The sequence below is a fragment of the Capsicum annuum genome, unplaced genomic scaffold (genome assembly GCF_002878395.1).
Source record: "Capsicum annuum cultivar UCD-10X-F1 unplaced genomic scaffold, UCD10Xv1.1 ctg78042, whole genome shotgun sequence".
In the NCBI taxonomy this organism is placed as follows: Eukaryota; Viridiplantae; Streptophyta; class Magnoliopsida; order Solanales; family Solanaceae; genus Capsicum; species Capsicum annuum.
Window position 1 is genome coordinate 37,466 of NW_025888496.1, and position 14,060 is coordinate 51,525.

General features: G+C 29.2%; 1 long non-coding RNA gene across 1 annotated transcript; it reads right to left on the bottom strand.

Annotated features, from left to right (window-relative positions):
• Positions 1 to 8,668: 8,668 nt before the first annotated feature.
• LOC124885456 lies at positions 8,669 to 11,878 on the bottom strand. The gene is made up of 2 exons (XR_007051410.1): positions 11,685 to 11,878; positions 8,669 to 9,359 (listed from the first exon to the last, which is right to left on the bottom strand). It is a non-coding gene; the product is annotated as an uncharacterized LOC124885456 (long non-coding RNA).
• Positions 11,879 to 14,060: the final 2,182 nt, after the last annotated feature.

Consider the following 14,060-nt stretch of genomic DNA (forward strand, 5'->3'; position numbering starts at 1 on the left):
AAAAAGTTAAGAGCAATAATTGGGAGGAAATATTGGATAAGTAATCTATTTTAGTTGATATAATATTAACCATGGTTGGGGGTTTAATTTAAAATAAATTAAATCTTAGTTATTCATTTTAATTAAGCCAAGTGTCATTAATCAAAAAAGGGACTTGGCGAAAATGAAGAGAGTGAAAATGGAGAGGATCCAAGTCTATTTGAGGTCCCGTTCAAAGGGGTGAGTCCTCTTATTGTCTCCTTTAGTTAATTTTCTCAGTTTGATTCTTATGTTTCATATTACCTTATTCAATGTATAGTCCTCTTTTTTTCCTTCTTCACTGTTCACGTTTTCATCACTAACGCATTATTAATTCATTTCACTGATAGAAGTTGTTGGTAGGGGTGTACATAGGTCGGGTTGGTTCGTTTTTTATTAAAAAAAAATCAAACCAATCATGTCGATTTATTAAAACTACAAACCAAATTAAATCAACATAAAGTTGTTTTTTTTCGGTTTAGGTTTTAGTCGATTTTTTTGGGTTTTTTGATTTTTTTTTATAATCTTTAATTTTTACAATTATATTGTGATCGAAGACTAGATCAAATATGTTTTCACTCATGTGCTAATGAAAAACCATAATTATGAAAAAACGAGGAGCAGAAAACTCTCTTGAAACTAAAAAGTGAGATGAAGAGTGAAAAGTTTAGGTTTTAAGTTTATATTGGATTTTCAATAATTTAATTAGCAATTAATGAACAAATATTACAACTTAAAGACCCAAATCTAAATATATATCTACATCTACTTTCAAATTATGGAAAATTACTAAAACTAGTTGAAAAAGTATTTAAAAAGTATATATATATATATATATATAAACTTGATTAATTCAAACATAATTTACAAACTTGGGAGAAATATACAAAGACCTATGTAACTACTACGTACATGTCTTAAGGAAGAAGTGAGGTTTCCCTTTCAGGAGTCCCCTGAAAACTTGACAGCTACCGGAAACGAAGAACTAAGAAAACTTTTCACACTTTTTAAACTCTCTCTCTCTTTTTTTTTTTTAACTAACTTAGGAAATTAAGAACTTTAAGGGAAACTAAGAACTTTATGAAAAATTTCTCACTCTTGATGTTTTCTCTCTTTTGTACATGTTTTTGTTTTTCATAAAGGGGGGTATTTATAGGTATTTGTGGACTTCAAATCTTAACTTTTTTGTGAATTTCAAATCCTTTCTAAAGACTTTAGCAAGACTTATCAACTTGGGTGGGCCCGACAGCTAATATCTTTATTTAATTCTCCTTCGTTCATTTATTTATTTGATATTACATACGTCTATTATTTTGTCTTTTGTAGATATCGCCATTGCTTACGTATCCAAATTGTGTAAAGCTTTTGAGTCAAACTCCATTCCTGAATTATCGTCTGCGTTTGGGTTTTGGGCAAATTGATCCATGACTGATTTGTATTCTCGTTCATACTCATCACTGTCTCCGTCTGATAATTCTAGTCTTGTTCCAGGTGATCTTGTATCTTCTCTTGGAATTAAAGAAATTTTGGGTCTTTGCTCTGGTGGTTTTGGATTCATTGATATCTCCTTAGGCAATTGTTCTGCTAACAACTTTTTTATTGAGTCTACTACTATTTTTTATATTTCTTTTTTCATTTTTGTTTTTTCTTATAGGAAAACCTTTCTTATTCTGAGAAGAACTTCCTTCATGTGTTGTCTGAGTACCTGTAGTTTTAAAACTAGTTGGGAGTATGCTCCCTACACTTTTTGGCAAAGTGTCAATCGTCAACGGATTTGATAAGTCTTTACCAGCTACCGTTTGTGCTGGACTAGCTGTATCATTACCCGATAAGTAGGTCTTTCTGCATTCATTGGGGAACGCACACCCATTCACGGATTTGAGAAGTCTTTACCAGCTACCGTTTGAGCTGGACTAGCTGTATCATTACCCGATACAGTGGGTTTTTCCATTTTTAAAGAAGATGGAGAATTCTTTGACTGGGTCTCATAAATTGGCTAAGTCTGTTGTGAAAGTTCAAAATGAAGGATTTTATACGGTCTTGTAAAATACTTATATGTTCTAACATTTGTCCTTTTTCTTTTACAAGGTTTTCATTATCTTGTCTTAAAACTTCATTGGCTTGATTCAGTCTTGTAAAAGCTTCGGTCATACAACAACAATGATCACAAAATATAATTTTGTCTGTGTCTTTGTTAATATTAAATTTAAAATTTTTTTGTGTTTTTGATCTTAAAGCTGAAGTAATAAAATAATTTGATCCCAGATTTCTCCGGACATAGTCTAGAGTCTCTGAAAGGTCATAAAAACCTTTATAAAGAGGTGTTTTATAATTTTTTATGGCGTCCATTACCTCTATCCAAGTCTGGAACATGCCCTGCTACTGTTCTCTGAGAACAACATAGAATTTAAATCTGTTAGTAGTATTTTTCTCAGTAAAATAATAACTTAATGCAATTAGAACTGAAATAAAATAACCATTGTCTCTTCTATTATATGTTATCCATAAATTGTCTAGTAGACATATCTGCGGCTTGTCCACTTGTACTTCTGGCTTTCATCTAAAAGTTAAATTGAATGGTTCGTAACATACCAAGTTGTGGGGTTCAAAAATTATTCTGTCTAATTTTGACTGTTCTAACATCGTACGTGGTCTAAAACGAGTGTTGCTCATTAGTGTCTTTAGATAGTCTTGGGATGATGAGGCTTCTGCCTTGCCTTTTCCTTTTCCTGTATTCATACAGAAACAAAATTTGTTAGTTGTCTTCTTTAATTAATCTACTTAGTTGATCTGCTAAGTTATTATTTTTCCTTTAATATGTTATAAAACAATATTATAAATTGAAGTAGCATCTAGGAAATTTAACCGCCTCCTTTTATTACTATTCTTTTCTTTTATTTTCTAATAAAACTTTACTATAGCCTCGCAGTCTGTTATTACTAGTATTTTGGGCTTATTTAATATATAAAGTTTAAAACTATTCAAACCGTAAATTACTGCTAGTGTCTCCGCATCTATGCTATTTAATTTTTCCTTTTCTTTATATTTTTCACTTGAATAAGCACAAATTTTTTCATTCTTTTTATCACTATATTTGTTAGGTTTTGTTTTTAATACTGCTCCCCATCCTTGAAGGTTTTCGTCTGTCTCAGCTATTAAATAATCTGTTTCTAATGGTAATGTTAAGTGTGGAATGTCTTGTATCATGCGCTTAAGTTGTTGGACTAATTTTATGTCTTTAGTACTAAAGAATTTTTGGCCTGTCGATCCTGTTTTACAGTATAGTGGTCCTGTTACTTTTCCTAAGTCTTTAATAAAAGTTCTAGCATAATTTAATAGTCCTAAAAATTTTTGTAAATCTTTAGTTTTGTCTAATCTATTTGGCATTTCTGGGACTTTTTTAGTTATGTGTGGTTGTAATTTTATTCTACCATCTCCAATAACTATTACTAAGAAATTAATACTATTTTTACACAATTTCTCTACTTATTATTATTTCATTATCTACAAATAATTTAAAAATTTATTGCAAATGTCCTAAATGCTCTCTCATATTATTACTAAAGACTAAAATATCATCTACGTAAACTAATACAAAAATTTTATAGTCTTTAAAAATACTATCCATTTTTCTTTGAAAAATTGGAGGAGCCGTTTTTAATCCAAACGGCATGACCAGTCATTCAAAATGTCCTTCTGGACATATAAAGCTGTCCATCTATACTTTCTTCATGCATTTTAATCTGTCAATATCTAGATTTACAATTAAATTTACTAAATACTTTTCTTCCTTGTATTCTATTTATTAATTCTGTTTTATCTGGTAACTTATATCCATCCATTACAGTATTATCATTTAATCTTTTGTAATTTATTACCATTCTAAATTTTTCTCTTACTATTTCACTATGATTTCTTACTATGAAAGCTGTTGACTTATGTCTTGATGTAGATCTTCTAATTATTCCTAATTCTAATAGCTCTTTTATTAGTATTTTAAAGTCTTTAAGATCTTCATTTATAGCTTTTATAGATGCTGTTTTTATAATATATTCTGGATTAATTATTTCTAATTTGCAAGTAATTTGATTGGAGTCCCAATGTTGCAAGGGTTTTTCTCCGACTATCTCTAGCTTATCTAGAATTTGTATTGTTTTTTTCCTAAATCTTTTTGATCTTTTATTATTCCTATCTGTTGTATACCCTTCTTAAAATTGTATAATTCTGTATCCATTTATATTAAAGTATAGTCTTTTTCTATTTCTTCTACTACTAATAAATCTTGTAATTCTTTATACATTGTTGCCTTTTTATTATCATTACATGTACAATTTTCTCCTTTATCACATTCTAGTGGCATGTTAGATTTTATTTGGTCATCTGAGTTTTCATCTGGCTTATTATTAAGAAAACGATATTTAGTTAAAGTAGGTTGTGTCTGTACTGGTGAGTGGGTGATATTACTAGCGAACATTACCCAATTTTTCGTAACAAGACATCCGCCATTATTTTGCATCATAAAATCTAATTCTAACACAAAATTTGCCTTTATATTTAAGTCTCTAACTAATATTTCATTGAGTATATACAATGATTGGTAGAATCTTTCACATGTATTAATAAAATTTACCTTTGCCTTTGGTATATAGTCTGTATACATATTATGGGTTTCGTCCATTTGCATGGATAGTTGAGGTTTTGATAATTTTTTAATTAACTTTGATGGTGAAATTTTACTACTTAAAATATTTTTTGTACATTCCGAATCAACCATAAATAAAGTGTCGAACTCATAGTCTTGAATTTTTATTCTTGCTAGAACCTTGACTGTACTGATTTTCTTTTCTTAATTACATACCATTCCTTCAAATGGTTCATTCATTGATTTTTTAACTTTATTATTTTCAACAGATGTATTTAATAATTCTACCTCTACTAAGTCTTCTTCTTTAATTATATCTTTACTGTATATTCTTATTGATTTTGGAGTTTCTATACATTTTATGCATCCTTCTTTGTAACATTTTTTACATTTTACCCTTTTGTCTTTACTTGAAAACCACTTACAAAAATAACACTGGTTGCTATCTAATCCTTTTCCTTCTTCAAATTCATGTTCACATTTTTCTATTAAATTTACTAAATCATGATAGTCTGTAACTAAGTGATAGTCCGTGTTATTGACTAAGTGATAGTTTGTGTTTGTTCTTTCTAGTCCTATTTCATTTATAAACTCTTCTTCTCCAGAGTCTGAAGAATCAGATTTATCTTTTTCTTCTTCAAAAGCTTCCATACTTCTGATTGAGTATATACTTTCATTATCTGACATATATTCATTTACATTTATCAAATTCTCATTTACATCCTCTATTAATTGTGTATTTCTAGATCTACTATTATTTCTTTTTGGGCAAGTATTTGCTAAATGTTTTATACTTCCGGAAGTAAAACATTCTAATTGATTTTTGTAAGTTCTACTAGTGTTATACTTTCTTACATGTTTATTTTTATCTAGGTATGATTTTCCCGCTTTAAATCTCCTTAAGTAATATTTCTTCTTAGGGAGATAGTCTTTTTTATATGCCTTTTTATATTTTTTCTTTTATAATTTTGGTCATAATGTTGTGTAGTATATATAGTTTTACAAAATTCTGTATCACTTCTTTTTAATTATTTTTATATTTGTATATTTGTACATTTTTCTTGTAATATCTCTATTACATATTGTATGCTTTGTCATATTGACCATTGGTTGTTTGAGTTTTGCATTACTCCTTCTCTTTTGGACCATTTTTCTTCTATTTCTCTTCCTAGAGCTTCTGGCAATTTTTTAAATGACCTAACTCCTAAAGTCTGATCAAACGTGTTTCCGCTAATTGTACAATAATAGAAATAATCATTCAGAAATTCTTTAATCCTTGATCAATGATTAATACTTAGTTGTTCTAAATTTATTAGAGCTCTTTGCTGTAAGACTACTAATCCGCTATTAGAATCTTCGCCTGTTAGTAGAGTATGTACTTTATTTACAAAATTGTATAGGTTTGATCCTAGTTCTATTAATGATTGAAAGTCTTGTGGGAATATTGTCTTATAAGCTTCTCAAAGTGCTTTAGTACTTTCTCCTAGAAAAGTTTCTAAATATCTATATGTAATTTCTGCATCAGGTTCATAATTACCCTGTATGTGTCGTATATAATCTGCTACACCTACATTTTTTCATACATCTATCACAACATTCCATGCCTGAGGGTCATGAGCTGGTAAATTTAAAATTTTTCCTTTATTACCACCTTCTTGTAATCTAATGGGTTCTTCTATTGACATTCTTTTCCCTCTAGGTTTTATGTCTTGTTGTACTTGAGTGTTTGGGTATGTTCTCCATACTCTATATCTTGGTAAATTTTCTGTTGTTAATGGTACGTTTTGCATACCGATTGTTTTTTGGAAAGGGCTTGAAGAACTTGCCACGCTTTTCATAAATTCTTCTATACTTTCGTCTATACTATAAATCGATTCTGAGTTTTCTCTTTTTTTTTTTCTTTTTGTGTATAACCATAATTATCTGTTCTTAATTCACGTTTTATAAAATGCTCTTTCATTTCTTCAAGTTGTAAGTTTCCTAATTTACAACCTATATATTTAAATACGATATTGCTATTTATTTCATATAGGGCTTCTTCTTTTATTATAGCTTTATTTACTTCAAAACCTTCTTCTAATATTTCTATATTCATAAAATTAGTATTCTCACATTCTTCAATTTCTTCATCAGTCTCTTTTTCATTTGTATATTGATAGTCTGTGAATCTTACTGAAACTTGTCCTTTATTGTTTACATACATTAAATGATTGGTTGACTTTAGTATTACTTTCTTAGTAAATCTTTCTAAATTTCATTCTAGTCCTGCATATTTTTCTGAGTTTATTTTTAGGAGTTTTAATAATTTAATACTTTTATTTCCCATTATACTTACTACATCATCTATCTTTAGATTAAATTTCATACTACTATTAGTGACATGTTTTTCTATAAATCCTACACATATAAGTAAATTATTTTCATTATTCATTTCTTCATATCCTTATACTATTTTAATATGTTTTTCAAATTCTAAGGTATTTATCATATAATTTGGGCTACAATAAAAAAGTCTTCCATTATTAGTCATTCTACTTCAGTTATTCCTATTATAGATCTCTCTGATTCTAACCATCTATTATCATATATTGTGATTAATACTTTAGTTTCTAAATTTTTTTTAGTTAATCCTTTTATGCCTATTACTATTACTCCCATGTGCATAAGACTTATGTTTAGTTTTGTAATTTCTTTTAAAGAGTCTGAACTTATTAAATTTATGCTACAACTATTTTCTCCGCTAACACACATCTATTCTTCTCTATAATGCTTATATAGTTGTACTCTTGAAAACATTCCTTCATTATATAATGTTTTAGTATTTAACAGTTTTAATTTATTTATTTGGAACAATTGTATTTCTTTATCTACGTCTATTACCTCTTTTAACTGTTGTCTTGAAGTCATTCTTGGTTTATTTATTATTTTTGATAGCACGTTATTTGTTAAACTGTTTTGAATAAAACTTGATCTTTATCTGGTAAAACTTGATCTTTGTCTACTTGAAAATGCTGAAAAAAGGTCCATGTTTTTGGCTTAGTTGGTTCAGTTATTTTAGCTTCTTTTAATTCTTTTTGAGGAGTTATTTCTATCCTTTTTAATTATTCTATTACTTCTTCTACAATTTTATCTTGATTGTCTTTTTCGTTTTCTTTTTCTAGGTTCTTATTTAGTTCTAATAGTAAAAAAATTATAATATTATTTTGTTTTATGATTAAAGAATTTGCTTTTCCTTAAGGTTGATAGTCTGATAATCCTTCGGGGTTTGGTTGAATCTGTGCTTCCTTTTGTAATATTACTAGATAAAGTTTATCTTGTAATATATCATTCATGAGAATATTATATTTTTTATTTTATTAACTTCTTTACGTACCTCTTGTAATACTAGCCTGATTTCAAGATTTTCTAAAATACCTTTGTCTTTATTAATTAAATCATTGAATTTCTTTTCTAATTCTGTTTGTTGGTTCTTTAGGAAATCAAAATTTAATTCTATTTTATCTAACAATTTCTTTTGTTTGTTTTGCATATCTTCCAATATTTCTAGAGTTTTAAATATTTTTGTAATTTTTTGCTGAGTTTTTTCTCCTAGGTTTATTATAAAATCTGTAATAGTATTTACACTACAAAAAAATTGCTCACTTTGCGGGGTTATATTTACATATTGCGGAGGTTTGCACAACAGTTCTCAAAACCTCCGCAATTACGAGAGTCGCAACCTGTTTACGGCATTTTTTTCATTTACCAACGCAATCAGCTAGCGGCGGTTATATAAGGGCGATTTCAACTCCCACAATATGTACCCAACTAATACTAAAAAAAATAGCGGCGGTTAAAACCTCCATCCTATATTTTAAAAATTGCAGGGATCAAGACTCCCACAATTCACTTGATATTTTTTAACAAAAGATAAATTACACTGTTCATAATCAATATTTAAATTTGAATTTTATTTAATAGATTTAATATATATCAGTCACTGGACCAAACAAAAATACATTTTAATAACAACAAAAATCAATATATATTAGATCATAAAAACGTACAACAAAAGTATTGTCATTAGTCTTAAAAACTAATTTCAACACAAAATACTTCTCCAACACCGATTCGATAACATTATCATAATTACTAATACAATTACAAATTTCAATGATTATCACTAGAATAACTATCATTAGATGATCTTCCATTCACATCCGAAAGAGGTCAAGTAGAGACATCACTTGGTTACAAAAGTAAAAATAAAAATAGTAAGGTTTTTGAATACTAAATATTTTATAATAATACATTAACTTAATTTTCCTCAAATCAAAATTATTTACCGTAGTAGTGAAAATCCTGCAAACTGTTCAGGTATCATGCCTTCTTTCATTATCATATATGCCTTGAAAGCGTTCATCATTAAATTGTGAGAATTCACCAGTTCTTTGTAGTTCTCTTGGCTATTCTTATGAGCATTTAATATTTGAGTGTAGTTTTCTTGACAATTGGATGGACATGAACTGTTACTAGTTGAAGAACTCATACTGCTAAAATGAGGACATGTTTGTTTAAAGGATCTGCTAGGAACAACTCCTAATCCCAAGCACCTCACCCTTCCAGAATGCTCTTTTCCTAGCACCTTACCAACATCATCATTTGGAGAAATTTCAGACTCGTTCATGGTGCTTTGACTTACTACGAGTTCAATTTTTTCCTAAAATATAGTAAAACACAAAAACCATAGCATAACTTCATCTAGCAGCGAACAATAAAAGAAGAAAGAAAAATTAAGCAAGAGATAGATGTTGCAACTTTCAAACTAGAAACATATTTAACATTTCAAATGTACTATCATATAATAACTTCAAGATCACCTGTTTCCTTTCCAGAAGTACTTGTTGATCGCTCTGAAAATTAATTTTGTATGTGGTTATATAAAAAGAGACTAGAGATAGCAGTGAGTAATTAACTCTATGAGTACATACCCAATTTAGCAAATTGGCAGCAATATTGGGAGAATTATTCAACACATTACTTTCTCCATGTACAACCCAAATGATATAATTCAGAGGAAATTGATTGCAGATCAAATGGGCGTGCACTATATCTCTAGTATGCCACTTTGTAAAATAGCAGAGACGACACGGACATTTAATTCTATCTGCTACGGCTGCATTCATAAATGCAAAGTCCAGAAATTGTGTCAAACCACGCTCATATTCCGGTGTGTGTTCCTAGGTTTTCCAATCCAAGATTTATCCATCTAAATATGTTAAGAACTAATCTTCAACATAATTGATAGTGCAAATGATAAAGCAAAGTCAGATTATCAAAGAGCTAAAGTATGTTATTTCAAACAGATTTAACATCTGATTACACTCATTTACTCATCCTTACTTCACTATAAACACACACACTTGAGCACTCGGAATGAAGCACAAAAACACTCAGTTTCATCAATTCATAAAAAATTCCAAATTGCAACAAATCATAGAAACAAAACAATACATACACAATCACAATTTGAATCAATCTTATCAACTAAATTAATTTCAAACAGATTCATCACATGATTACACTCATTATACTCATCGTTACTTCACTATAAACACATTTGAGCACTCGGAATGAAGCATAAAAACTCCATTGAAAATCAAACAAATTGTGATAAAAATTCAAACTTGAACTCCTAAAGTTTAAATCTTGAAATTGCCCCACAAACCAAAATGGGGAAAATAAGAGAAACTTCAAATGATCAGCTTCATATATACAGAAACGAAAAATTTTCATTCAAGATTATAAGCAGAGAACAGACATTTCATTTCAAGATTAAAATAGAAAAATAAAAATCAAAAACCAAAGTCAAGAACTTGCATTTAATAGGTAATTAAACATGAACCCGTCGTCTTATCCATAAAAACACGTCTTAGACCATAAATCAGTAGGGCTTAAACTCAATATCTTATTATCATGATGCATTAAGACGCTAACTCAATATTTTACTCTTTATGCGATGGGGCTTTAATGCATTGTTAGAAAATAAACGCAATACAATTTATTAAATTATATGATGAGTGTAAATTTATACCAGGTAATATTGAAGATGTCCATAGTAAAAGGTAATGTCACTTCAATGGCTCTGTTCAATTAACGTAGCTTAGGAAATTTATCTTGCATACCTTGAATATGATTTTAACTTTAGGAGACTTATGTTCAACCTATGTCTCTCGTTCAAGCTTGCTTTCTCTGGCAGCAAGTTTTTTTTTCTTTTCACCAATGGATTTTTTTTTAAGAAGAAATAAATTTCATCTAAAAAATTGGAGACTCAAGTAATCCTAAGAACTTTACTTAAAATATAAGTCAAATTCAGAAGGTAGAGTCTTGTACTGACAAGATATTACAAACTGCTAAAGCAAAGAACAAGAATAATAGATCGAGAGAATAAACACATTTGAGCAATCGGAATGAAGCATAAAAACTCTGTTAAAAATCAAACAAATTGTGATAAAATTCGAACTTGAACCCATAAAGTTCAAATCTTGAAACTGTCCCACAAACCAAAACGGGAAAAATAAGAGAAACTTCAAATGATCAGCTTCATATATACAAAAACGGAAAATTTCCATTCAAGATTATAAGCAAAGAACAGACATTTCATTTCAAGATTAAAACAGAAAAATAAAAACCAAAAACCAAAGTCAAGAACTTGCATTTAATAGGTAATTAATCATTATTCGACTAATCAAAAATCCTTACAAAATCAAATAACAGCAACTACAACGATTTATATCTCACATTCTACGGCCAGTTCTCCACCAAAATACTACGCCTGTGTCGATTTGAACTGAAGTGACTACGATAAAACCACACAAACACAACATCAGCTCTTTGAGTCTTTAGCATGTAGACTTCTAAACCAGAACATGCAATTAGTTAACAATATCAAGCAAAAAACAAAAAGTGATAATTAATGAAGTTGGTTTTAGATACCTAATTGGGGGAAGAGACAATTGAAAAAGATTAAATGTAACCAACTCACCTCCAGAAAAGAACAAACAATTGAACAAATGGAGATAAGGACTGATGTCACGAGGCAATTAGTCAAGCGTGATGTTGAATTGGGAGAAGTAGAAGGCGACTTTTCAGAAATTAGGGCTTTTCAGAAAAGAGAAAGCTTTTGAAAAAAAGGGGGCTGCTTTTAAAAAAAGATGCTTTGGAGAAAAATGGATTCGCGGGTTTATTTACTACATTCGCGGTATATATATATATTTTTAAATAAATTTTATATATATACCGACATGTTTATCATTAATTATTAAAAATCTCAATATTTTTCAAAATCTGCTAAAATCTCAACAATTGACCTCTAATGATACAAGTTAATTACATTCGATACATATTACTGATACATGTATTAATTAACTAAATCAGCATATTTTACGGAATGTAACAGGTAACTTTGCATTAAATTAGCATTTAAGCTAACTAATTAAGGTAAAAAATAAAATCAAATCCCACATTTAATGGGATTCTGTTTATTACTCTACTTAGTTAAAACGTAAACGTTGTTTTAATATATTTTTGAAATTGAAAAATATTCTTTCTTCTTGTTCAGATTAAACACACTAATTTTTTTTCATTTGATTTGTTAATTTTGCTTGTTTGATATGAATATTTCGGTGCTTTTACGTCATTTCGGTGTTTGGATTAGCGAAATCGAGTATGTTGGTTATAAGAGTGATGAAATTGTGGTCAGTGAACATGTTACTTACGAAAAACTGATTTCTACAATTGCAGGAGAACTGGAAATCGACGAAACAAGGAAAAAAATTGAAGCTCGTTACATTGTTGAAGGAAATGATTGTCCGTTGTTTATTCGTAACGAAATGAGTGTGAAGCTGTATGTTGAAATTAATAAAACAGGGCGTGGATTTGGAACATATCCTCTTATCATCACTATGTTAGATAAGTCTGATAGTGAAATGCTTTTTGATGGGAAAGTTGGTGCTGTAATGTGTTTGGAAAGTCCATCTGAAATAGTTGAAGAAATAATTAGTTATAAATCTAATTCTACAAGATCATTACTGATTGCAAGCATAGTGATGTTAAGGTTGGACAAATATACAAGGACAAGTGTACTCTCATTTCGGCTATGGCGCGATTTGTAATTGAGTATTCCTTTAATTACTATGCCAAAAGATCGGACAATAAAAGGTGTGTTATGTTTTTTTTTTGGTAGCAGGTCTTGGTAATTTTGTGTATGTTAACTGGAAAGGATTATTAATGACGAGATACATTTTGTTATGAAAATGATACATTTTGCTAATCTTGTATCTCATTTTATGAAGTTATGATTAATTATATTTCTTGTTGTGTGTTATAAGAAATGTTGTAGATACATATAAATATCCTAGATACATGTAAATTTACAAGATACATGTTGAGCAAGTTTCAAGCCGAGATACATTTTGTTATGAAAAATAATATATTTTGCTCATCTTGTATCTTAGTTTATGAAGTTATGTTTAATTATGTTTCTTGATGTGTTTTATTTTCTCATATATATCAGAAATATCCTAGATACATATTAATGTCCTAGATACATGTTGCAAAATTTCTACTTACATGTTATACAAGTAGTCAATGCTGTTAATGAATATAGAAATCTGTTTTTTCTATATTTATTAAGAAGAATAATTTGAACTTTTGTTTTCATTGATTCAGCTATGTCCTACAATGCCGTTCGGAGAATTGTGTTTGGATCTTTAAAGCATCATGTCGTCGGGGTACAAAACTATTTAAAGGTAGATTTTTTCAAGATGTTCACATATGCCCGTTGAAAGATCGTGTTTTTACTCAACTTCAAGCTACAGTTGGGTTTGTTAGTGGTTTTGCTGCACCAAAACTTGTCAACTCTAAGAGAATACACACCCCAAATGATATAATCGAAGATATTAAAAATACTTTCGGTGTAGACATTAACTATCAGAAGGCTTGGAGGGCTAAAGAACGTGCGATTGAGATGTTAAGGGAGAAAACTGCGGATGGTTATCAACAAATGGCTCGATATGTATACATGTTAAATTCCGTATATCTAGGTTCACATATCAGAATGCATAAATCAGAGGATAATAAATTTATGTATTTGTTTGTTGCATTGCAACCTTTGAAAAGGGGATTCGAGTATTGCAGGCTTATAGTTGTGGTTGATGGTGCGCATTTGAGTGGAGCATATAAAGGTACATTTGTTTCCGCAAGCACTCTTGATGGAGTAGGTAATTTATATTTATTTGTATGTATATTTATTTTGGCGATGTAATTAAGATCATATTTTCTGTTAAATTATCTTTTTAGTTTGAGAAATCATTTATTTGTATCTGATTAATTAATTTTTTATATTATCAAAATTGTAGGA